This window comes from Ascaphus truei, chromosome 8 (genome assembly GCF_040206685.1).
Source record: "Ascaphus truei isolate aAscTru1 chromosome 8, aAscTru1.hap1, whole genome shotgun sequence".
In the NCBI taxonomy this organism is placed as follows: domain Eukaryota; kingdom Metazoa; phylum Chordata; class Amphibia; order Anura; family Ascaphidae; genus Ascaphus; species Ascaphus truei.
In genome coordinates, this window is record NC_134490.1 from 79848948 (window position 1) to 79875342 (window position 26395).

The window sequence follows — 26395 nt, forward strand, 5'->3', positions numbered from 1 at the left end:
TATAGCACTCGTGTTGCACATGCTCAGTAGACCCTGACAGGATCAAATGAGCCTTGTGGGCACCCATAGTACACCAGCACTGTTTTTTACTTCCTGATTAAGATGGTGGTGCGTTCCAGCATAGGGCTGCGGTCCACAGCAGTTAGTAATACAAGAGTTTGGCGGTTTTTTGCTTTTAAACACAGGTGAGCATGATTATTTATCACTTTGGTGTAATTGATGTGGGTATATAAGGGTATACACTAGCATTCACACACTGCACGTCCCTGAGGAAGGTCACTGTATGATGACCGAAACGTTGGATGCAGTGCCTATGTATTTGTCTTGAATACATCTACTTTGGATTTCCCTGACTGTGTGCTGTCTCGTTTTTCCTGGATCCCCATCTGGTAAAATATTTTTCTGTGTATGTGCATATATGGGATAAGCATCAGTGAATAGTCTGTTTTCAGTGTGCCAACTGCTCTTTATTTTATATATATATATATATATATATATATATATAGATACAATCACTGTCTCTAGGTGCTGGAATAGGGCAGCTATTCAACTTTCCAGCGTACAGAGAGTTAATTGCCCCTAGAGTAGCTAGTTCAGCTGCAGATAATCAGGCTGGACTCCTAAATGTACAAGGAAGTGTTTTAAGGCAGACACAGAGAGCTTCCATATTGAGAGAGACTGCTTCCCCAGAGAAAGGGTCTGGCACAGTCCTCTAGACCCGCTGGACGGTGGTCGCAGAGTCTGCTGGGGCTGCCTGGATTGTTAACCCAAGGAAGAAGGAAGGATGCGAGACCGTGCTGAAGCAGGGATGTCCAATTAATAGCATAGGATCCACAGAGGAGGGATTCTCTGAACTCTTGCAGGGTCCAGAGGGAACTACCTGAAGCTCCAATAGAAACAGATAAGAGAGACACTATATTGCTGAGTGCAGAGATTGTGAATGTTTAGATATAGTAGTACCTATTTTGGGGTGGTAAACAGCTTAGCTGTCCATCCAGTTAGTAAGGGCTAAAGCTACATGTATAGTTATTCTCCAAAGAGGAGTAGGTGTTTATTTTATTATTTGTTTAGACTAAAAGGGAGGGTGGGCCTGTTAGTGTATAATTTAACCCTGTAAATAAACCCTGTATAGAGAAATACTAAGTTTCCTGCCTTAATCTGGGACTAAAAGATGCTGCAACGTGGTGCGGGTATCACAATATATACACAAATACACAAACACATATAAACTGTATATCCTCTCTTTGGTATCTTTATATATTTTGACAGGAAACACACTTCCTAATATCATTTTGTTACCTTTGCAGGTTTGCCTTGTGAACTCCTGATGTCAATGGCCTTACGCACTGAGCTTTGTATCTACTCAAAAATGAAAAGATACTGTACATCACGTGTCTTGTTGATGCAATGAGTACATGAGTTGTACAAAGCACAATCCTCACAATTATTCAAAACCAAAAATGAAAACACATTGAGCAAACTAACCATTGAAATGCTAATGAGAAGAGTGAATATCTATCATTTTTCAAAAGCCTGTGTCTAATTTGCTTTTGTTCACTACTCTGTGTTCATATTTATATTTTATTTAATGTATCAACCCAAACCACAGGAAACTATAGAGATCTTATACCATACAAAACCTCACTTCAAAGAGGTTGTTAGAAACAGCATTGTTTTTGTGACCTATTTCCCTATCCTCTGGCTTCAAATGTAACTATAATAGCAGAATTACAGTCTGAAAGCATTGGATGATCAAATACTCTTGCTATAAATGTGTATTGTTAACTCAAACGAACAAAATGTGCTTATTTGTCATACACTGTACATTGAAATCTATTAGCCGCTTTGCTGTCACTCATTGCCTTGAAATTTGTTAAACACCTCACTTGTAGCGGAGGGCTTAGGGTTTTCTTCTAATGACTCAGAGATTGGGAAGTTCAGTTTATCATAAGTAAAGATTTACAGTTAGTGACGAGCTAGACTTTTGAAATTACCAGGAAATGATGGCAGACAGGGTCGCTGACAGGGGGGGGGGGGGGGAGCTGGGGCCAGTGTCCCGGGCTCGGTGGCTGCGGGAGGGCCCTGGACAAAGAAGTTGAGCCCCACCTGTCATGGCCACTGGGTCCGGGCTCTCCCCCAGCTGCGGGCCTCCCTACTCACTAAGTGCTCCATGCCGGGTTGCTAGCGCCGGGCCCTCTGATGTCGGCGCAGGAAGTAACTGGGCTCAGCTTCTGGCATGTGTCGGCATGAGAGAGAGGCCCGGCACGCTGACATCAGAGGGCCCGGCGTCGGACAGAGTGAGGGAGGCCCACAGTTGGGGGAGAGCCAGGGCCCAGCGCCCCCAGCCACCGTGCCCTGACACCTGAGGCCAGCTCCAAGGTAAGGGTTTATGTATTGTTTTTTATATGTATTGGTTTTTTTATATTTATTGTTTTTTTATATGTATTAGGAGGTTTTATATGTTTATTGTTTTTTGATATACTGTATGTATTGTTTTATATATATGTGTTGTTTTTTTTTATATATATATTGTTTTTTTAATACTGTATATCTATTTTTCTTTTAAATATGTATTGGGGATTATATGTATTGTTTTTTTTATATGTATTGGTTTTTTATAATATTATTGGGGGTATATATGTATTGGTGTTTTATATGTATTGGGCTTTATATGTGTATTTTTTTTATACAGTATGTATTTGTTTTTTGTATGTATTGGGGGTTATATGTATTGGTTTTTTTAAATATTCATTGGGGGGTTTATATGTATTGGGCTTTTGTATATGTATTTTTTTATATGTATTTTTTTAAATGTATGGGGGGGTTATATGTGTATTGTTTTTTTATATGTATTGTTTTTTATATATGTATTGGGGGGTTTATATGTAATTTTTTTTATATGTATAGTTTTTTTAATAGGTATTGGGGGGTTTCTATGTATTGTTTTTTTTAAATGGATTTGGGAGTGTGTATGGATTTTTGGGGGGTTTGTATGTATTGTTTTATATATGGATTGGGGGGGGTTGTATGGATTTTTGGGGGGTTTGTATGTATTGTTTATACATGTGTATTTGGAGGAATGAGGATTTTTTTTGTATGGATTTGGAGGGATGGAGTATTTTGGTAAGTATTTTAGGGGGTTGGTATGTATTTTGTGGGGGGGGGGGTTGTGTGAGGGGGAGGGAATGAGTGTGAGGAGGGGGGATTGAGAGTGTGGGGTAATTAACAGGGGCAGAGTGAGAGGAACGAGGGGGTGAGGGAGGGAGTGAGTAAGAGTGAGATGCAGGGGAGAAAAAAACATGGGAAGAGGGAGGGAAATAGTGAGGGCTCGCGAGGTGTGAAATGGGGGGGCTCGCAAGACCACCAACATGGGGGGGCGGAGGGGGCCCCGGTCAGAACTCCAATCCTCGGCCCCGGGGAATCTGTCTGCAGCCCTGGCGGCAGATTTTGCATTTTTTCACCCCAATAAGGAAATAAAGAACACCAGGGTGTTCAATTGAGTATGGTGATCTCCTGACGAAGCACTACCTGCGAAACGCGTAGAGTGTCACGTGAAGCTGCCCCTGTGGATTTTGTTCCGGCGGAGGTTGTGTCGGAGAACGCGGGTCTCCCTGCTGACTGCTAATTCTATGTAAGTAGTAGTAGACTGGGTCCGGGCCCCCTTGGTTTATCAGCAGTGAGCTTCCCTGGTTCTCTTACCCCTCCTTGTCCCAAAGTTAGGGTTATTTAGTATTTGTGTGCCTATTGTTATTGTACCCATCTTTTGGGGTTATTAAACGTTGTGCTTCTCGGTGCGCCATTCTGCCTGTTTGTTCTTTCTTGTCTGTGAGCTCCTTTGCAGGAGCTCACGTTTCTAGGGGTTGTGGGGTCCCCATAGGCAGACGGCAGCAAGAGAGCCCCGATCCCCCCCCCCCCCCTCTCTCCTCGTATCTCTCCAGACAGCACCAGCGCGGAGTGACTATTTTGCCTTCTACTGAGTATAGAAACCGTTAAAGGAGTGTTCCTCGCATGGTTCCCCCTTCCCCCCCCCGAGATAATTACCGGGTAAGGGGCTAATAGTCACTTTCTGGTATTTAAAACCCTGCGTCACACGTGTCATTTGTAAGCCAAGGCAGAAATGATAAAAATGATCAATTCATCCTTGAAGTCACCTTTTTACTGTTTGTATCTTGTCAAGTGAGTCTGCTTAATACAAGCATAGTGTGTGTGCGTGTGCGTGTGCGTGTGCGTGTGCATACAGTAAATATACCAGTGGTCCAAATAGATATCAAAATTAAAAGCCTTTTGCCTTCTCTGGGATTCCTTTTCTTTGATAAACCTGGTGCTGTGTTGTTTAGCCTACGTTAATTAGACAAACAGGGGTAGGATACTAAACTCACCCGCAGCAGGTAACAGGTAAGAGCAAGAGGGGAAGAACACTGACGCATCCTTACTTACTGTGCCAACATGTTTGACTAACGATGCCTTCATAATTACTTTACAAACAAAAGGACAAAAAGAACCATAAACATCTACTTGTAAGGACAATCACACAGGCTTATTTCCAGAAGATATCAGATAAAGATTGTAAAGCCCTTTGAAACATTTTGTGGAGAGGGAGTGGTTCAGTGAGTAAAGACGCTGACTGGCACTGAGTTTGAAGCAGGGGAGCCTGGTTCAATTCCCGGTGTCAGCCCCTTGTGACCTTGGACAAGTTACTTTATCTCCCTGTGCCTCAGGCTCCAAAAACATAGATTGTAAGCTTCACGGGGCAGAGACCTGTGCCTGCAAAATGTCTCTGTAAAGCGCTGTGTACAACTAGCAGCGCTATACAAGAACATGCTATTATTATTTGTTTAACAGGGAAAGTTTAAAATATGATGTAAAAATGTTTATTTTCTCTTTTTCAGGTCTCTGAGGGGAGCTATTCATTAAATAGTGGTAGTGAGTAGCAGGGCACTATCACACAAACTGCTGTTGAAATCAATGGGAGTTTTGGGATAGTGCCCAGATCGGCACTATTGCAGACTAATAAATAACCCCATGACTCCTTATTAAAACAGATTCAATTGTTCATAAAAACCTTTTTTATCAGAGACTTGAAGGTCTTTTTGTGTGTGTCTGGTCACTCCATGGATGATCCTTTTTATCTTCTTCAAATTCTGCGCCTACTGGAAAAAGAGCGCTTCAAAATAAGGCCTTTTATATGTAAATATTACACAGCATTCACCTTTCATATTCAATATCCTCAAATCAACTAACGCATCCTTTATATCAATTACGTTCCTGGTTCTCAAGAACTGAAGTAAAATATATCTATGCATGGTCCATAACTACAAAATAAATGACAAGTGCATGTCCTGAATCAGCACGTACCTTGCTTGTTTTCAGCGATAATAGTAATATAATTTTTTCAACTCCAACTTCTAACCATTCTAATTCCAAGGAAAACACATATGTATATTGAGTTTTACTTCCTTTATTTTTATATTAATTGCTCTTCTGAGAAAACATCTCTACACATTCCGGGATATATCTTATTTGTCCCTAACTGAAGGTTTTCAACATGAGGTTCTGCGTTTAAAGTCCACTCATTTATTTTAAACAAAATCTGATGCTGTTTTTCTTTGAATATGGATGCAAAACATTCTCCCATTGCGGTCAAGCCGTTTTCATTTACAAGTGTCCATTGTCCACAGGCCCTTTTGATCATTCTGTAGAATCTTAGGTCTACCCCTTCTTTAAAACTGGAGAGAAATGCAACCCATTGATTAGCAATTTCTTACTTTCCCACTCATCTCAGAAGGTTTAATGAACAAGAAATGTTTAGTATTTTGTCTGGAATGCACTAAAGCAAATCATTTTTTATGTAGCATATAACAAAAACTGCCACCACTTATGACGTCAGTGTGGTTATCTCTTGTTATCTGAGTTTCTTCCCCATATATTTACTCACATATCACGTATGTATTAAAGGGCCAAAAGTAGGAAAGGCACTAACTTTCCAATATAATTGGTAATTAAGAAATTGTTTTTAAACTTCATTTACTAAATGTGTCTATAATCACCGTGGTCTCAAATGTCCCCATTCAATATGCTATGAAGCTGCTTCTCTTACTCCATTCAAATGGAGCGAGATTAAAATCTTTTCCAGCACTGGGGAAATGGTTTTACAGTATATTTTATAACGAGCATAGGCCCCTATTCAAAAACATCTTCGCCGAGATGGAGATTATTTTCGTCCCATTCATTTGAATGCAGGTAAACACTTCTCCAGCATGAGAAAGATGCCTGCACGGCACATTGAAAAGGAGCCACAAAGTGTTACTAACCATATTTGCACAGCAAATCCTTTAACCTGCCCTTTCATCGACTGCAGAGGTCACCTTAATTGCCGTTCAGGGCCTCCTGCTAGTGGACTACTTTACTCTACTCTTCATGGATCTTTGCCTTTTCGTACACTAATCTCAGACATAAATTGTTATATTGTTATCATTCATATTATAACAACCAGTGTATATTTGATCTATTGTAACAACCTGAGACACAGAAAGAATGCAATGTTTCTAAATATTTTTACTTTGAAAAAAGTACATACTTGTGTAACTGTGAATACTTTGGGAATTATGTGAAAACAGAAAAGCCATAGAATGTCATCTCATTAGTGCTGGTATTCATGTGGAGTGTGGCTTTCGCAAAACAGACAGCTCAGTAGACAAGGCAGTGTGCTGCCACGTGGGTAACACTGGGCTATGTTGGGTTCCCTTGGGTTAGAAGCATGGGAATTCTTCCTTCTAATCATGGAGTGGGGAAACAGGGTACAAGGTTGCTGTCTGGCATACTGCCTGTACTCACTTAACATGCACTCTGAATATTGGAACGGACTAGGAATCAAATTTTGGATAGTAATCACAGGGGCAGATCCACAGAGCTCTGTGAAATCGGAGCAAATAACTTGAAGTTACCTAAATAGGTAACAGACATTATTTTCCCCGAGTGTCACGGAGATCCACAAAGCTAATTTTATGCCAAAACAACGTCTGTTAGTGCCCTCATTAGCGTAAGGGTAACGTGCCATTTGCCAGCTAAAGCCGAGATAAAACACCCCGGCGTTAGCTGGCAGTAATGCTGGCTCATGTTAGCCATATTCTAGGGAAGATGCATATACACACGAACCACTTAGGATTTTAACATATTTCAAACCTAAAATGTTGTTAGATCTTAATCTAAGCTCTAATAATAGATAAAGATAACTTGATTAAACAAATGACACAAAAACATGATACTTTTTTTTAACACAAATGATTAAACATTCAATGTCCATGTGTGAATAAGTATGTGAACCTTTAGATTCAGTACCTGGTGGCGCCCCCTTGAGCAGCGATAACTTAAACTAAGCTTTTCCTATAACTGCTGCTCAGTCTCTCACATCGGGTTTGAGAAATTTTGACACCTCTCCGTCTTACAGAACTGCTTAAACTCGGTGACATTTGAGGGCTTCCTTGCATGAACAGGTGACTTCAGGTCCTTTTTCTGCAACCATTCTTTTGTAGACCTGCTTGGATTTTTAGGATCATCATCTTGCTACGTGACCCATTTGCGCTTCAGCTTATGGACGAATGGCCTGACATTGTCTTCTAGAATTTTCTTTTACAATGCAGAACTCATGGTTGTGCTCATGATGGTTGTGTCCATGATGGCAAGCCGTCCAGGTCCTGAGGAAGCAAAGCAGCCCTAAACGTTGACACTCCCACCTCCATGCTGGACGGTTGGGATGAGGTTCATCTGTTCGAGTGAAGTGTTTAATTTTTGCCAAACATCCCATTGAGGCCAAAAAGTTCTACCTTTGACTCATCTGTCTAGAGAACATTGTTCCAGAAGTCTTGTGGATCATCTATGTGCTCTTTGGCGAACTTCATATGGCGGCAATGGCTTTTTTTTTTTTTGAGAGCAGTGGTTTTCTCCTTGCTATCCTTCCATGATCACCATTCTTGTTCTGTCTTTTTCTAAGTTGAGTCGTGAACACTCACATTAGCCAAGGTGAGAGTGTCCTGCAGATCCTTGGATGTTACTCTGGGGTTCTTTGTGACTTCGTAGATGATTTACTGGTTTATTCTTGGAGAGACTTTGGTAGGACGATCGTTCCTGGGTAGAGTAACTGTGGACTTGAACTTTCTCCATTTGTCTGACACGGGGTTCGTTAGAAATGTTTTTGCAACCCTTTCAAGACTGATGAGCATCAATAACTGCCTTTCTGAGGTCCTCAGAGATTTATTTTGATCATGGTATGACTTGTTTCCACACACCTGTATGGTGAATACCAAAATCACAAAGTTGCTGATCTTTAAATAGGATGGGTCCTCCCAAACACACCTGAAGATCTACTGTACCTAATTGTTTAAACACCTGGTTCTAATTAGCCTCTTTAATTTAGCTGATAAAACCAGGGTTTCACTTACTTTTGCATATACCCTGACTCTTAATCACTCATGGTTTATCTAATTCATTCATCATTTTGTTTAAAAAAAAAACATGGAATTTATTAATATAAACCCTATTAGATATTTAAGAAAAGACTGGTTTTCATTCAAGAATGTTATAATGGAAAAACGATGGAATTTCCATAATTATCATTGCGGTTCTCAAACGTTTTTCACTACTGTGTATGTGTGTGTGTGTGTGTGTGTGTATATGTGTGTGTGTGTGAGTGTGTATATGTGTGTGTATGTATGTATGTATGTATGTATGTATGTATATATATATATATATATATATATATATATATATATATATATATATATATAAATAAAACATATATGTGTGTGTATATATATATATATATAGATATATATATATATATATCTATATATATATATATATATACATATGTATATACATAATGTGTATAAGTGTCCTTTTTATTATTATTGTATAGCTTGGGGTGTAACTGCATATTGTGTTTATAATGGCCACCAGCACTATTAATCATATTTGGCTAGTAGGGCTAATGGCCAGTACTGTAGATGGGGGGATAGGTTAATTGGGTTGGGGGGGAGTGGGGGTAAGGGAGATGGGCTATATGGTTAGGCTACCCAGGGGCATTAAGGGGGCAGTTGTACCTATATGCTATACAATGAGCAGTAAGGTAGTTAGGGTGTTGGTATGAACCCCTTGGCTACCTTATTGACCATGGCCACTATGGCTCCCAAAGGCTTAATACATAGATCTTGGCCTAGTTCATGGTATTCACTTTGGCTCCCTATGTTGCCACAGTATGACAATATAGGAAGCCAAAGTGCCCTACTTCAGAACACTGGACAAGTCCAAAACAGATTCTGTGACCCAGCGTTAGGTGCTAGAAGCACCTAACATCAGGTATAGTCATGATGTAAAATAACCCCGGGCTAAGGCCCACGGTAACTGTAATGGGCACCCGTGGATATGCGTTTGTTTCTGTCTCTTTCTTCATTCCCCTTCATCCTTTTTCTTTTCCCATTGTCTTTCCCCAATTTTATCCCCCTTTTTTTCTTTTCTTATTTTTCCTTTTCCCTTTCTTTCCCTTTCCCTTTTCCTCCCCCCCCCCCCCATTTTTTCCACTTTTTCCCTCCCTTCTCTCCAATTATACTTTGATCTCTCTGAATCTTTTTATCATTATCATTATCTCTTTATATGTACTATCTAGTGGAGATTCACTGACCCCTATTATTTGGAGTTCTGATATTTCTCTGCTAGCATCTGTTTATTAAATTAGTACATGATTCAGCCAATGATGCTATATTATATTATATTATGCTATATTAGATCTTGCTGTAGTACCTAAATGCATTTTAATCTATTTTGTTAAATTGTATGTTATCACTTGTATTTGTTTATTTGGTCACTTTCTCTAGTATTGTTGGTCTATTTAGCCCGTATGTGTTCTGGAACACATGGGGGTTAATATTATCTTTGCATTGACCTTGTGCACCTGATTAGCCATTAGTAGTCTTCTGTGTCCTGATTGGTTTATCTTACTATATTACTACGCTCCACACCTATACTGTCACCTCCTGATGAAGTCTCTTTGAGACAAAACGCGTAGAGAGTGTTATGTGGAGGTGTATTGCCCAGTTTTATTAGATATACACTCACTGGCTTGCTACAGCATTTTATTGTTTCTTTGGAAACATTCATCTCAGCCGTCCACCAGTTATACTCATGTGAACTTGTTCCGGTTGAATCCATTGACGTCACTGAGTTCTCGCGGTACCTGGAGCTGAGAACTCACTGTGTGATGCCGGATTGAGAGGAATGCGGCGTCCCTCGTGTTCCCCGGGCTGCGGAGGCGTCCACTGAGGCTGCTGCAGTGTATCTACACCGGACACGGAAGTTATCCGTTACCGGGTTCCTGCATCTGGCTGGCTGAGTTATACTCAACATTGCTTTTTATTAAGCTATGTTTGTGAGTGTGCATTTTTAAATCCTTTACTCCATAAATATTGTTATACCTTTTTACGCTATGAGTGCGCCTGTTTTTCCTGTGTTTCTATAGATATCTTCAAGGAAGTGGTGTACCCTTCATTCGGGCTGCAGAGACTCTTTTGGATAGCAAATTGGAGCATTTTTTAGGATTTGTATATTTTTTATATATATCTTTTCTGGACTTTTCATTTGATATTTTTATTTTTATTTTTGTGTATTGTGCATGTATTATTATCTTTCCCCATTTTGTACAGTATAGGTTTTTTTCATCATTTTTATGTGGTCATTCATATAGTGGTTTAGGTTGGCGCCGTTTTTTTCTTTCTGTTGTGCTATATATATATATATATATATATATATATATATATATATATATATATATATATATATATATATATATATATATATATATACATAATATGTATAAGTGTCCTTTTTATTATTATTGTATAGCTTGGGGTGTAACTGTATATTGTGTTTATAATGGCCACCAGCCCTATTAATCATCTTTGGCTAGTAGGGCTAATGGCCAGTACTGTAGATGGGGGGATAGGTTAGTTGGGTTGGGGAGGAGTGGGGGTAAGGGAGATGGGCTATATGGTTAGGCTACCCAGGGGCATTAAGGGGGCAGTTGTACCTATATGCTATACAATGAGCAGTAAGGTAGTTAGGGTGTTGGTATGAACCCCTTGGCTACCTTATTGACCATGGCCACTATGGCTCCCAAAGGCTTAATACATAGATCTTGGCCTAGTTCATGGTATTCACTTTGGCTCCCTATGTTGCCACAGTATGACAATATAGGAAGCCAAAGTGCCCTACTTCAGAACACTGGACAAGTCCAAAACAGATTCTGTGACCCAGCGTTAGGTGCTAGAAGCACCTAACATCAGGTATAGTCATGATGTAAAATAACCCCGGGTTAAGGCCCACGGTAACTGTAATGGGCACCTGTGGATATGCGTTAAGGTTCCACACCTATTTTGCATATCATGAAAAAGAACGGCTATCATCTTAGCAGTAAGACAGGCCCTAATGCAGCATTAGTGAGCTTTGAAGATCCCTATTAGCAGTTAACATCTCGTTAAGTCAATAACCGAGCTTTAAAGATCTGTCCCATAGGGAGATATTCACAACATAGTGGTGCAACTCACCCAATCAATGGCAGTTTACACTAACTTGTGTGCATTACCCCACAAATGACCTTAATACATTAATATTTCAGCATAACATTGTATATATGAGAAAAAAATGAATTTGTTAGACAAACAATTCGTTAAAAGTACACATTTTTAGTTGCTATGGGGCCAATTTATTAAAGTTTCGCACCTGCCAAACAAGAGCAAACTAGCACCATGATTATCAAAGAAAAGAACCCAGTTGAAAGCAAAACATGTCTTTCTGTTTGATAGATCCGTTGTGATGCCTTTGCACTGGTTTTACTCCGTTTCTATACCTGGAAGACTTTAATAGACCTTGATGTGTCAATGCACAATGTGCTCTTATTTTACCTACTTTGATTAAATCTCAGGGGTTACATCAAGTAAGATAGGGAGGGTCCTAAAAATATATTTACAGAGTATATTATCAAAACAAATTAATAAATGGGCTTCTTGCCATCTTTTTTTTCTGAAAAGGTCTGTTTCAAAATAAATAATTAAAGCTGCAGTTCAAGCAATATCCTGCATGTGTGTTTTTTTTAATAAATCAGTTCTGTAGTAAGAAAAAATACTTTTAGCATTTTCTGTTTCAAAAACAACAACATTGAAAGACCAATTTTCTTGTATTCTATTTTAACAAGCATGCTTGTTGCTATAGCAACCATTTACATTCCCCATATTTAAAGATGTCGCCAAACTTTGCCGATCAATAGACGGTGAACGAATTGACCGACAGCTATGCCGTTCTTTAGGTAAGTAGAGATTACCCACATGAAACTATTGATTAAAAAAAAAAAACGGGAGCTTGAACTGCAGCTTTAAACACTAGTGTGTGTATCTCTAACTGCTAAAGGGATAAGGGGATATTGCAGTGCACTGTATCTTTGATAATCCAGAGTAAGGAGCTTAATTAGATGGCACTAGGTGTATGTATAATTTTATTTCTGTAGCGCCAGCAGCGCTTTACAAAATTACAATGCAAGGTAAATAAATTACAGTCAGGATATGTGCAACAGGTAGGCAAAGGGAGTCAATGTCCCGAAGAGCTTGCAATCTAAGATTTACCTTGGGGTTATCATTTGTTCCATTTAAACATTTCTGTTAAGAAATATTAATCGGATACTGAATAGAACAGCTGAGAAATATGCCCGGGTAACAATGGCTACCTTTCTTCCACAGCGCTTTTTCAAGCGTGAAACTAAATTGCAAGTAGTTTCAATTATTGAAACACAATATTTATCTTGCAATGACAGACTTAAACCAAACACATTACTAAGTGGTCCTGTGGGCATTCACAAGAATGAAATTCCGATTTGTAGCATACATTTACAGTGGGAGTCACTGGCACATGCTGCCTTTTTCATTACAAATGTATTCCCTGCTGCTTTAATAGTCCTCTGGCTATTGCTAAACAACATAACTTATCTTCCTTTGTCAGTTCACACAGACCTCTACACAAACATATTTGTCTGTGTTTGAATCCCAGTCTCATCCTCATTCACTGCTTGTCTTTACTTTCTATAATGTATCTCTAATACCGTGCCACACCTTGACCTGCATCCTTTAATATAGCCAAGCCTGTCTCATCTTTACTCAAAGCTATAGTCAACAAGTATCGGCTGTATTTTTTTATTGCATGATTGAGAAGACAAACTTGACATGTTGTCAAAAAGCACCTTCAGGTTCCCCGATGTAGTGGCTTCCTATTGGCCAGCATGTTGCGGGAGATTTAAAAACCAGGAAGTAACTGGCAGTACTTACGAAGGTAATATCTTGGGAACCGGAGCATCAACAGAGCCGAAAATAACGCAGTTTGGCTTAGGTGCCCCCTGCTTCATAAACGTTTAAAAAAATGGATTCCATGAATGGGATGCTCCTTTAAAACTACTGTTACTCCCTAGCAGCCAGCTATTCCTATACTTAAAGCTCAATAAAAATACCACACACCCGCTTTAAAGAGCCTTTTCCCCACTTTTACATGGGAATCTACTCTACTGCTAGTACATCTCTCGGCTTCTATACATTGAAACGGTTATACTACACCATAGACTTTATGTAATCCAATTATACATCTCACTGCACAGTTTAGCAAGTAAACTGTACCGGGGGGGAGGAAGGGGGGGACTTGGACAAAATTTAACTACAGTAAGGTGCCCTTACTTATGAGAAGAATAACAGATAAGTATTTAATCATATCATTTGTTATATTTGAGCATTGGGGCGTTTTATCTTTTATTGTACTGTATACACTAGGTCACAATCCCAGTAGCACTCCTTTTGATCCAAATATTGTACAGTAGCCCTGTTTCCTAGCGAACACAGACCGCTACCATATGCTGTATCACCTGTAGGCTCACAGGGCCTAAGCTTCCGCCACGGAGAACCTGGGGCACACACAATAATAGATAATACCTGATACTTGGTGTAGCGCCTCCACCTGCGATGGGTCCCACCAGAGGGGGAGTGGTTCCTCGCAGGACAATATGTATAACAATACACACACACACAGCATATAAACAACCGAATGACTTTACTTGTTGGCAAGAGCATAGATATATATATACAGGTGTCCCTCCCTAGAGGAGACACTACCTACTGCATCTCGCAGGACGCTATTCCCCTCCTCCACCTGGTGATCCCACCCCATGTCCAAATCTCCCAACACCTTATGCCCCCACCCTCCAGTGAGGTAAAGAATATGTATGGGTGACTGCGCAGTCACTATGTCTTGTATGAGTGATGAGCTAGTTGGTGCACTTGTTGATTACCTGCCACGGATCTTCACAAAGGGTCAGATGCAAGGTGACTCCAGCAATAGGCACCCGGGCGATCCCACCCAAATGGACAGTAGCAACAACAGCGGGGTCTGAGCCCAGACCTCCTGCCGAATACACACTGTCTCTTACGCGATCACTGAGCAGCACAATAAGGGAACCGGAACCTGTCTAGGGCCAGTCCCTATCTCTGCTGCACACTACAGGGGCTCAGGGCCTGACTGGGGTATAGGGCATAGGTAGTGGCTGATGGCCTCCCTACACCTGGAGCTCCGTCTCCTTCCTCCTCCCGCTCGCTCTGCCCAACGTGCACGCCCTCTGACCCTATATCTCCATTCCTTCCTCCCTTCCTGTCACCCGATTGGTCCCCTAGTGTCACATGACCCCGCGGGGCTGTTGGGACTTGTAGTTCCCCCCTACTCCAACCAATGAGAGCTGTTCCTCCTTCGCGGGCTTCTGCTGCCATACCCGCGCATGCGCAACTTCCTCCTCCACACCTTCTGCGCCTGCGCCAACTCCCAACATGGCGGCGCCCTCTCAACGCGGAACCTCCGATTACCGGAGCGTTCCCTGCTCTGCTGCAACACAACACATGCGCGCAAGGGAATCCCGGCTACATCCTCCCCCCTGTGGATTCCAACGTCCCCGCTTGGACGATAACTTTCAACTGGTACAACATTATATAATGAAAAATGCATAACACTCCGACATTCTCCAACACTCTAAATAAGATTATACATCTCACTGAACATCTCCTCATTGGAGGTTGCCCATTTCTTTGACTTCATCTCAACTGTTCTTCAGTCACTCCCTCGGGAGAATGACTATCCTGATCTTGAGGTACAGCCGTTTCCCTTGAGGGGGTTACAGTCTCTACATGATCATTACACGGTACAAAACAGGGACTATGCGGGTTCAATGTAGATTCTTCTGGAGATACCCCATTGGGCACGTGCTCCCCGCACCCTTTGCCCGTAGCTCCACCGGGAGATGCTCGGTGTTGAGGGCCCATTTGAGAGGTTCCCTCTTGGGGGTCTTCTTGATGCCTTGTATTGTCGATCGCGGAATCGTTCTCTCCGTGTGTCATGTCACCATCCAATGAGGTTGTAGGCCAATCCACTTCCCCTTCCTCTACTTGTGGAATAGGGAGTAAGTGATTTCGGTGCCATACCTTCACCCGACCCTCCGAGTCTTTAATGCGATAGACTGGGAGACCGGGCATTTGCGACGCCACCTCATACACTCCTCTCCACCGGTCAGCCAGCTTATGTTTCCCCGGCACTCCCAGATTGCGGAGGAGTTCGGCGTCTCCCGGCTGAATGTCTCTGTGTTTGACTTTGTGATCATAACGCCTCTTGTTTCCCGCGTTCAGTTTTTCTACAGATCTTTCTGCTTGTTGGTAGGCCCGTTGTAGGTTCTCTTGTAACCTCTGCACGTATCTGAAGTGATTGGCATTATGAACTCCGTCAGTAGATACTCGCAGACGTATGTCTACGGGCAGTCATGCTTCCCTCCCAAACATCAGAAAGTATGGAGAGAATCCAGTAGAATCATGTCTAGTGCAGTTGTAAGCGTGTACTAGCGTTTCCACATGTTGGCTCCACTCAGTTTTCTTCCCTCCCGTCAACGTACCCAGCATGTCCAACAATGTGCGATTGAATTGTTCGGGCAGGGCATCTCCTTCTGGGTGGTAGGGAGTTGTACGGGATTTAGTAATGTGTAAGATTTTTAGTAATTCTTTTATCAATTTGCTCTCAAAATCTCTGCCCTGGTCAGAATGTAGTCGTTGAGGGAGCCCATAATGTATGAAGTATTTTTCCCAGAGTACCTTGGCAACGTGATGGCTTTCTGGTCTTTTGTCGGGAAGGCCTGTGCATATCTCGTGTAATGGTCAGATTTATGATTTAATGGTCGTGTAATGTAATATTTGACAAAACCATTATATCTGCATCCATGAACACACACTTGGTATATTCCATAAGTGTCCAGCAATGAAGTTTTGTTAACGTGATGCCAAGTTCTGGTCTTTGCATCAAAGCCAGGTGAGCAGTATCCCCATTGTCCAGCACATTACCGATGGCCCGGCTATCGGGTTCAATACATAGGAAGTCCATGCATACTAGATCCATGGGCCTAGTGCTTTTCAAGTGACCCATTGGGGCGGCCCGGGTGGGCAGTGTCTCCCATTGGATGCACCGAGTACACCGTCGACAGTGATGCTCTACGGCTTCTCCCATCGTTGGCCAGAAGAACCGATCCCGTACCAATCCAAAAGTCTTGTCGACACCCAGATGGCCATGTTCGTCATGTAGTGATCGTAACACTAGGTTTTGTAATATTTTAGGTAGTACTAGCTGCCTCCTATTCGGGTGATTATGGTACTCCACAACTCAATATAGTAGATTGTCCCGTATTTCGAATTTATCGGCTTCTCGCATTAGTATGCCTCCCACATCGCCAGGGGCCTGTCTGAGGAGATCGGGACGATTTTGTTGGATAGCATAGCGGATGGCTCCCGCTACCGGGTCGCGTGCCTGATAGAGCACCATATCCTTCCAGGCTATGATTTTGTCAGGGGTGACGTGCATTCCACTGGGGTCCCTATATGCTTCCGGGATGGCTTTTGATGCGCACCCTAGGGAGTCGGCTACTCTTAACTCGGAGAAGGCCACCTGATCATTGACTATGGCAGTGGTGAAACACAGAGGCCGCATTCCGGGTCCCGGAATTTCTTCCCATTGGTCGTCGTAGGAGGTTGCGGCCAGCCCCGGTCATCTGGACAGGGCGTCTGCCACAACGTTCAAGGGACCCGGTTTATATTTCAAGGTGAAGTTGTAGTTGAAGAGGGCTGCTAGCCAGCGGTGCCCTGCCGCATCGAGTTTAGCAGAAGTCATGATATAGGTGAGCAGGTTGTTGTCTGTGCGCACCTCGAACGTGACCCCATAGAGATAATCGTGAAGTTTGTCCACGATGGCCCATTTCAGGGCAAGGAACTCGAGCTTGTGCATGGGGTAATTTTGCTCACTTGGCGTCAGGCTGCGAATGATGTAGGCCACGGGTCTTAAGCCTTCTGGATACTTTTGATGCAACACCGCCCCTAATCCACCTAGGCTAGCGTCCACATGTAGTATATACGGTTGTTCAGGGTCAGCATAGGCTAGCACTGGGGCCGCTATCAAACTCTGCTTCAAGTCCCCAAAGGCTTGTTCGGATTCTGCGGTCCATTTGTCTCCGAAAGGTTGATGAGCAGGTATGTTTTCGGGATATATTTTGAGGAGGCAGTTGAGGGCTTTGGCCCGATGGGAATATCCCTCCACAAACCTGCAATAGTATCCGCAGAACCCCAAGAACGAGCGCAGCTCCACCACGTTGTCGGGTCGGGCCCAATTTACTACGGCTTCTATTTTAGCGGGATCAGTGGCAATCCCTTCCGCGGACACTATGTGTCCCACCTAGGTAACAGACGTTCTGCAAAATCGACATTTGTTTAGGGAGAGCTTGAGCCCCTCTCGGGCTAACCGGTCAAGTACCTTCAGGAGTCGAGTTTCGTGTTCTTCCAGTGTTCGCCCGAAGACAAAGATGTCATCCAAATACACGAGGCACTCTCGGGGGTTTAAGTCACCTAACGTATTCTCCATTAGTCGTTGGAAAGTGGCGGGGGCCCCATATATTTCTTGGGGCATGCGGGTGAATTGATAGAACCCTAGGGGACAAATGAACGCCGTTTTCTCTTGATCCTCTGGGCTCATGGGTACCTGGTAATACCCCGACCGAAGGTCCAACACACTGAACCATTTACTTCCATTGAGAGCATTCAGGATTTCCTCTATGCGGGGAAGATTATACTGGTCCAGCACCGTCCGATTGTTCAGTGTCCTGTAATCCACACATAGCCTTACCGTCCCATTCTTCTTTCTCACCACCACTATGGGCGAGGCGTAAGGACTTCGTGACTCTGTGACGATCCCGGCTTCTTCCATCTCTTGTAGGACGACCCGGACATCATCTACATCTCTAGGGGCGAGCCGGCGGGAATGTTCTCCAAAGGGCTTCGTATCATTCATCCGAATAGTGTGTTGGGCGCTGCGGCTGCACCCCACATCCATTTCCCCGGTAGAGAATACATCTGACCTTTCTTCCAATTGGACTCGCAGTCTCTCCTTCCACTCCTCTGGTAACCCCGGTGAGCCGAAGTCGAAGCCCAGTCTTGCGCCGGGGCCTTCCACCCGGGTAGCTTTGACATGCACAACCTCATCCACGGAGCTGACGGGGTAAATTTTACCTATTCGCTGTCCCGCGTCGATGACCATGGGGAATGGGGATAGATTCTGGACCATCACATAGATGCGCCGAGGAATGGCGGACGGCCAATTCCGGAATTCGGGTACTAGTCGGTATCCTCTGTGGGCATCTTCTTCTGCCGTACTTTCTAGGGAGAAGAGCTGTTCCGTGGCTACCCTTTCTGCGTATGCGCACCAGGCAGGCATCCTCTGTATCTCCCCGGGCAAGATTTTGGTTAGACCCGCTCGGCTGCAGAATAGCAGCCCATAATCTTCCAAGACTGAAGGAAGGGGGCACGGATTAATCTGGACCAGCTGCAAATGGAGACTGGACATGGGCAATTCATTGGTTTCTTGCAGATAGGCCCGGATGACTGCTTGTACAATGTCCGCATTAGTGCCCAGAATGATCGGGTATTTAGGCAGGTCATTGGGTTCCGGACATACCAGAGCATCTACATTCATGGGGTGAGTCTTCCCGGTGTTGAGCTGCTGAATTTCCAGGGACATCGTTACTATGCCGTCAATGGGGTAATCTTCGTTGCTCAGCCCTCTTACTTTGATATGTTTGGCCGACTTCAGTGGCTGATTCTGGAGGTGTTGATCATAGAAGCCTCGATAGATGATGGTCACTTGTGACCCTGTGTCCAACAGGGCGGAGGAATAGATGCCGTCTACTAGCACCCGTGTTTTGGTTGATGGCAAAGTATTTGGCCCACAGGGCTCCATCATCCTCGGTCACGCCGTAGGCTTCGGTTAAGAATTCGACCATCATCCGAGATGTCAGATCAGGATGCTGCTCTCTGTGAATACTGATCAGGGTGGACGTTGGGGGCCTCAATCACTTCATGATGCGTTGACGTTTCACGGCGTCTGTACAGGAGCATTCTTCCATCATGCCCCGGGTGTGCTCCTTCCAGTGGTCTATCCCATCCTCTCCCGTCGGGACGAGTAGGGTCCCGGAGAAGGCCTTCAATTTACGGTAATTCTGAGAATGCGTGGCCAAGGTGAGGGCTTCTACTAGCGGAGGTAAAATGGGTGGAGCGGTTAACTGGCCTACCTTGTCAGTGAGTTTTTGCAACATTTCACTACATGACTCAGCCTCTTCTGATATACTAGACCCTTGATAGCTAAATCCTGACCGACAACTGCCCGCTTCACTAGCCGGGTAGGGAGCGGAGGTGAGGGTTGGGCAGCCATCACCCATTTCCTCCAGGGGGGGGGGTCTCTGACAAAGGGACTTCCGCCGGGTGGGGAGTTGGGAAGCTGCAGGTATTGAGGGACGGCGGGCTCAAGAACCACCAGATCTCGCCGGCAATCAACTAGCAATGTGCTCCACTTAGCATCTTTGTCTATGAGGACGTCTGCCAGGCGAGCTTTGGCAAAACCAGGTAGTTGTGGTAAGGCCGTTTGCAATGTCTCTAGTGGTAAGGCCATAGGTACTTGGGTCACGGCCACCACGCGGCGGGCGTTTGCATTTGCTGCGCCCACTCGCGCACTCTCTGGCGCGAGGGGAGGGCCATGGTGGTGTATGTGTGTATTGGGGGGGGCACCCCAGGTCTAAGCTCTCAGCAGCGCATCCAAATTTAGCCCTGTTTAATAGCGAACACAGACTGCTACCATATGCTGTATAACCTGTAGGCTCACAGGGCCTAAGCTTCCGCCACGGAGAACCTGGGGCACACACAATAATAGATAATACCCGATACTTGGTGCAGCGCCTCCACCTGCGATGGGTCCCACCAGAGGGGGAGTGGTTCCTCGCAGGACAATATGTATAACAATACACACACACAGCATATAAACAACCGAATTACTTTACTTGTTGGCAAGAGCATAGATATAAATATATACGGGTGTCCCTCCCTAGAGCAGACACTACCTACTGCGACTCGCAGGATGCTATTCCCCTCCTCCACCGGGTGATCCCACCCCGTGTCCAAATCTCCCAACACCTTATGCCCCCACCCTCCGGTGAGGTAAAGAATATGTATGGGTGACTGCGCAGTCACTATGTCTTGTATGAGTGATGAGATAGTTGATGCACTTGTTGATTACCTGCCGGGCACTCCAGTGCCCGGACCTGCCACGGATCTTCACAAAGGGTCAGATGCAAGGTGACTCCAGCAATAGGCGTCCGGGGCGATCCCACCCAGACGGACGGTAGCAACAACAGCGGGGTCTGAGCCCAGACCTCCTGCCGAATACACACTGTCTCTCACGCGATCACTGAGCAGCCCAATAAGGGAACCGGAACCTGTCTAGGGCCAGTCCCTATCTCTGCTGCACACTACAGGGGCTCAGGGCCTGACTGGGGTATAGGGCATAGGTAGTGGCTGATGGCCTCCCTACACCTGGAGCTCCGTCTCCTTTCTCCTCCCGCTCACTCTGCCCAACGTGCGTGCCCTCTGACCCTATATCTCCCTTCCTCCCTGTCACCCGATTGGTCCCCTAGCGTCACATGACCCCGCGGGGCTGTTGGGACTCGTAGTTCCCCCCTACTCCAACCAATGAGAACTGTTCCTCCTTCGCGGGCTTCTGCTGCCATACCCGCGCATGCACAACTTCCTCCTCCACACCTTCTGCGCCTGCACCAACTCCCAACATGGCGGCGCCATCTCAACGCGGAACCTCCGATTACCGGAGCGTTCCCTGCTCTGCTGCAACACAACACATGCGCGCAAGGGAATCCCGGCTACATATATATGGTAGGTTGGTAGGTTTGTGTTCTGACTGTGCAGGGATAGTGTGTGGTTGTAAATATCAATTGGTAACAATTGTTTCGAGGTTTGAAACCCCTCCTCCCTGGTTTTAAGCTCACCCATCCCACCTTTCCAATCGCAGGTATTGTTGTGCACCTGTGAGTGAGTTTCTTGAGACATTTCTCCCCCCATTAGAGAGATGAAGAGAACATTACAGGTAGTGTTAGGAGTTGCAGAAAAAGAGCATACCAGACATGGTTGCAGGCTTGTAATGCTTTGGCCTAAGAATTTATCCAAATTACCCTTACTTATGAGAAGAAACCCAGATACGTTTTTAACTATATCATGTCTTGGATGTAGCATTGGGCTTTTTTGTCTTTTGAGGAACTAGAGATGTTCACATATTTATATTTATTTTTTGAGAATTATTTTGTGAAGCAAATTTGAAGGCATTCGTACAACTGGGGCCACGTGGCGGGGGTTACACACTTTTGTGGTCATTTGGTCAAGATAGTGTATTATAAACTTTAATGAAACTTTTGTGAAATGCAAGATTAAGGGAAAAAAATTGTGAAAAAGTGTGCCAAGCTAATTTTGAAGACGTGTGCACATCTCCTGCCCGTTATTTCTATGTCTATAAACCTTGTGTTAAATTTGGACAACCATATAACCACCAAAAAATGGACCACAGAATGTCACAAATGAGGTCACTGAAGTGATCAGTGTAGGGAACAAGCACATCGTATTTGCTTAATTAATGTTCAGTCAAATTTTTAGGAAATGGTTCAAATTTGATGGAGTTTCGATCTGAGTCCAAGTTGAAAATATTAACATGGGCTGTTCCTGCTGGAGAAGCAAATGTACTTTTTAACAAAAGAATGTCTGTTTTCAGTGTCTCAGCGGAAAGCTACAAATTGTGTGTGAATAACTTGCATGGGCACACATCCAGAAAGACAAATTAGGATATTCCTACTGAACCACTTCTTGTACGACACACTGCAGTGCTAGCTAACCTTCCATATAAATACAATAGATTTCTGCACTTCAAACATATTTAATGCAGAATGTCATGCGTGGTATTCTTTTTCATTAGAAAATGTATGAAGTCTTGTAAAATAAAAAGCTTTAGTAAAAATTATTTGATGGAGTATTTGATGTTTAAAAATGAAAATACCACTAATGAACTCATTCACGTCTCAAGACAGGTCCACAAACCTGCCTTTGTCCAGAATCCCTCAATTTCTACTGCAACCAGGGATTCTGGGTAAAGACATGCAAATGAGCACTCAGTATTTCAAGTCTTGCTTCTTATCCATTTCAGCGTGGAGTTCTAAATTTATGCTTGCCGTTTTACACAGTAATATTTTACTATTTAGTATTGGTGCAAATATTATATACTGGTATTTTGGTTCATTCACTTTTGCTCAACATTAACATTATCAGTTTGGCTTCTTTATCTAAATTGGCTGTTATTTGTAAAAACAAAATTGAACCAATTCTAGCATTGCAAAATTGAGGTCATTAGAACACATACAGTATGCATTCCACTCAGGTGACAGATGCCAATCTCAGTGAAAATGCCGTGTCTGCATGCCATACCCACTGGGAGTTTAACAGAATGAAATGGCTGCCATATCCCCATGTGACTATGCTTAACATAGAGACCACTGTTCCTTCTAGCTGCGTGACATCATGTTGATGCAGTCATGCCAGACGTCACATTTCCAAAGAGTTTTCATAACTTACTCAATTTATTTTGTTGACCAAGCATTTTTATTACCCTCTGATCTAGATATCATGTTTATCTTTTGCAGGTACTGTATTAAGTAATTTGTTTTTGGAGGCTCTCATCTGTCCTTGAACATACGGTAAGTTATATAGAGCAGAGTAAAAACATCTATATTCCTCTCTTATTTGCCTTGGGTCATATGTAATATTTCCATCTTTTTTTTTGTTAAACAGTTTATGTAGAACTGATAATTTCTTTCATTCTCATAATCTACAGTTGATCGTCGATCTGCGTTATTTCCTCTCGTAGTATTTCTCTTTGGCTCCTAACATACCTTTCTCTATTTTATGGTTCAGTAGAACATAAAGTTGCTCTCCAAGATGAATTACTTCTAGTCCTGAATCCCCTGTCTGGCATTTTTTATGTATTAATTCTAGATCTTGTATCTTCTTGAGGTCTCTCTGACCCCAATGTTCTTTGTTTTGTTTTTAAATTTAGCTAGCTCAATCAGTTCACCTCTAACCACACATTTATGCATTTCCTAATTTATCGTTGCACATGTATCTGCAGGCATATTATCTGAAAGTACTCCTAAGTAGCATTTCTAATCTTGTCTGAAATCTTTAAAAACATATTCATTAGTTCTCCAGGTCCATTGGGATTTAGTAGCAAAGCAACCATTGCCCACCTTGAGAGCAGTCACACTGTGAAACAATCATGAGTTTTTCAAGTACGCTCTAGCTTCAACTTTGTAACCTCTAACAACCTTTGTACCATACCAAACAACTATTGAATACATATCTTTATTGACCAGGCTAACATCTCAACCCTCAGCTTGGAGTGCAATATTGAAAAATTTAGTCAGAGTAAGACATCCTGGCAAAACATCTCCTTATTACCCCCTCTTCCCCCCTCTCTCTCCCCCCCCTCTCTCTCTCTCTCCCTCTCTATATATATATATATATATATATATATATATTGTGTTTACTTTTAAAAAAACATTGTAGCAGAAAGATACATTTCCCGCTATCCATCATGTCACCTCCAATGACTTTTATTCTGCTAAGCCACCTCATAAAATTGTAAATTATCATGCAACCCTTTTTTAAAGTAGTTTTCCTTTGTTACTTTATCTATTTTTAGCCCTTTACATGTGGGATCTAAATAGAAACATGTACATATGCATCATACTTTACTGTTTGCTTGCTTATCTAATTTCTCAAGATCATCTGCTGTACAACAGATCCTCACCAGTCTGACCGAATTTGCTGCTGCCCTGACTCTGGTCGGCTCCTCTGCATCCTGGGCTGGTACAGTATGTGGTCACTTTCTTCTGTTTCTTTTCGACAAGATTCCAACCTTTGTCTGTGCACAGGGTTGCCACCTTCTACTGAAGGCCAATCCGGAGATATTTTTTATTTTTTTTTAATTCCCTTGGTGCCACGGAGTCTCCCGGCATCCTGCTGCAACTCCCCCTCCAGCTGCAGTGAACATGGCTGCGCGGTGTCAAATGACCCCACAATGCCATGACAATGAGACGCAATGTGACGCCATGGTGCTACGTGTCAACGAGACACCGCGTAGCCTCATTACGTCACGTAGCGTCCCATTGTCATGGCAAACATGTTCACTGCAGTTGGAGGGGAAATTGCAGGAGAATGCCAGATACGCCGCCGCATCACACTGCAACCCCCCCCCCCCCCCCTCCCACCCCGCCACCAAGAGATTGACGGGCTAAAGCATAGCCAGTTAGTGCCTGAAACCAGGAGTCTCCGGATCAAACCCGGAGAGGTGGCAACCCTGTTTGTGCAACAAGGCCACAGCTTGTCTTGAACTGCTTCTCCTCGGTTGATTCTATTGTGGCATCAGTGGTAATTTCCGCCTCTTCCAGAACTGGGCTGAGTTCTCCACTGATCTCAGGTTGTACAGGCGAGACACCGAGTATTCTAAAGCTTGCCTTAAACTAGCCCGGTTATATGCTGGGTACATGCTGGGTGTAACCTGGCTAGTTTAAGGCAAGTTTAAGGCATTTCTGCATTGACTAATGACCCATAGGATTAACACAGCAGGGGTCCCTGTCAGTCCCATTCAGTGTTAATCTGATGGGCCATTAATCAATGCAGAAATGCTGGGTCTAGTTTAAGGCAAGTTTAAGGCATGTACCTGGGTCTTTTTGGCGATTGCCACTGGTTTGTGTTAGAATAGTCGCAGTCTCTGCTGTATGTTTTCCTCTGTTGTGTCAATTAATTTGAATGGAAACCCCCATATTTAGCTACATTTCTCTGCGGGTTCTCTGTGACCTCTTTCATAGCTCATCTTTGCTGCAACTTTGCTGTATGCGAGGTCTTGAAATATATAGATGTTTTCTTATTCTCCCAGCACAATTCTTTATTTTTTATAGTTTTACATGTACTGATAATTTTGTCTGTGAAATAGTGAAACGTCACTATAATATCTCTTGGTGGTTCTGATGCACTTGGCCTTGGTGTGAGCGCTCTATCTACCAATACCTATTTATTTGGCTTGCTGATTAGGATGATTGCAGACAAACAGTTTCTGGTTATAACTCTATGTCTGATGTCAGAACTGTCTTCCGGATCCTAAGCTTAATTCTCCTTCCCCAGTTATCCAGGTCCTCAACCTGGTATTGAAGATCATGGATTTGCTGATGCTGGGCCTGTATGTTGGCACAGTTGATCTTTAGAGTTCAGCCCAGTCTCTCTCCTCAAAGTCTGTCATGCAGCCGCCAAACTCAGACACACGACTTCTGATTTCTCGTATTTCTCCTTAATGGTGTGTTTCATTTGTGTTAATACGCAGGTCACTTATATCCTTCTTTGTTGAAAGATTCTTTTGTGACATTCACAGAGTGATCGTGCGAAGTCATCCTCCTATCAGTCTGAAGGAGCATGTGGCGACATCAGCACCGATTTCACCTCAGAGAGCAGGCCCCACTTTCCCTTCAGCTCATATCTCAAAGAATTATGATCATTCTTGCAGTTTCCATTTTGCTGGCACCCTGAATTTAAGATCTTCCATATTGTTTTGTTTTTGTTTGCCGTTAAGGCACTTTTATGTTGTTGCTGCATTCATGTACTTTTGTTTCTGTGAAATAGTGGAGCATAATCCATTTTGTGGGTCACGAGACATGCCCCTCGACTTGAACTTTTTATTCAAAATAGAATAAAATAACCATTTGTTAGACTAATATAAGAACATCTGTGGGACATCAATTCTCTCAAAAAAGACACAACTTCAAATCTATTCATATACTGTAAATTAGCCAAGAAAATAATAAAAACATGCAAGA

General features: G+C 43.2%; 1 long non-coding RNA gene across 1 annotated transcript; it reads left to right on the top strand.

Annotated features, from left to right (window-relative positions):
- The first annotated feature begins 98 nt into the window (after positions 1-98).
- On the top strand, positions 99-26395 carry LOC142500982 (uncharacterized). The gene is made up of 4 exons (XR_012803386.1): positions 99-185; positions 23171-23224; positions 24310-24400; positions 25954-26395. It is a non-coding gene; the product is annotated as an uncharacterized LOC142500982 (long non-coding RNA).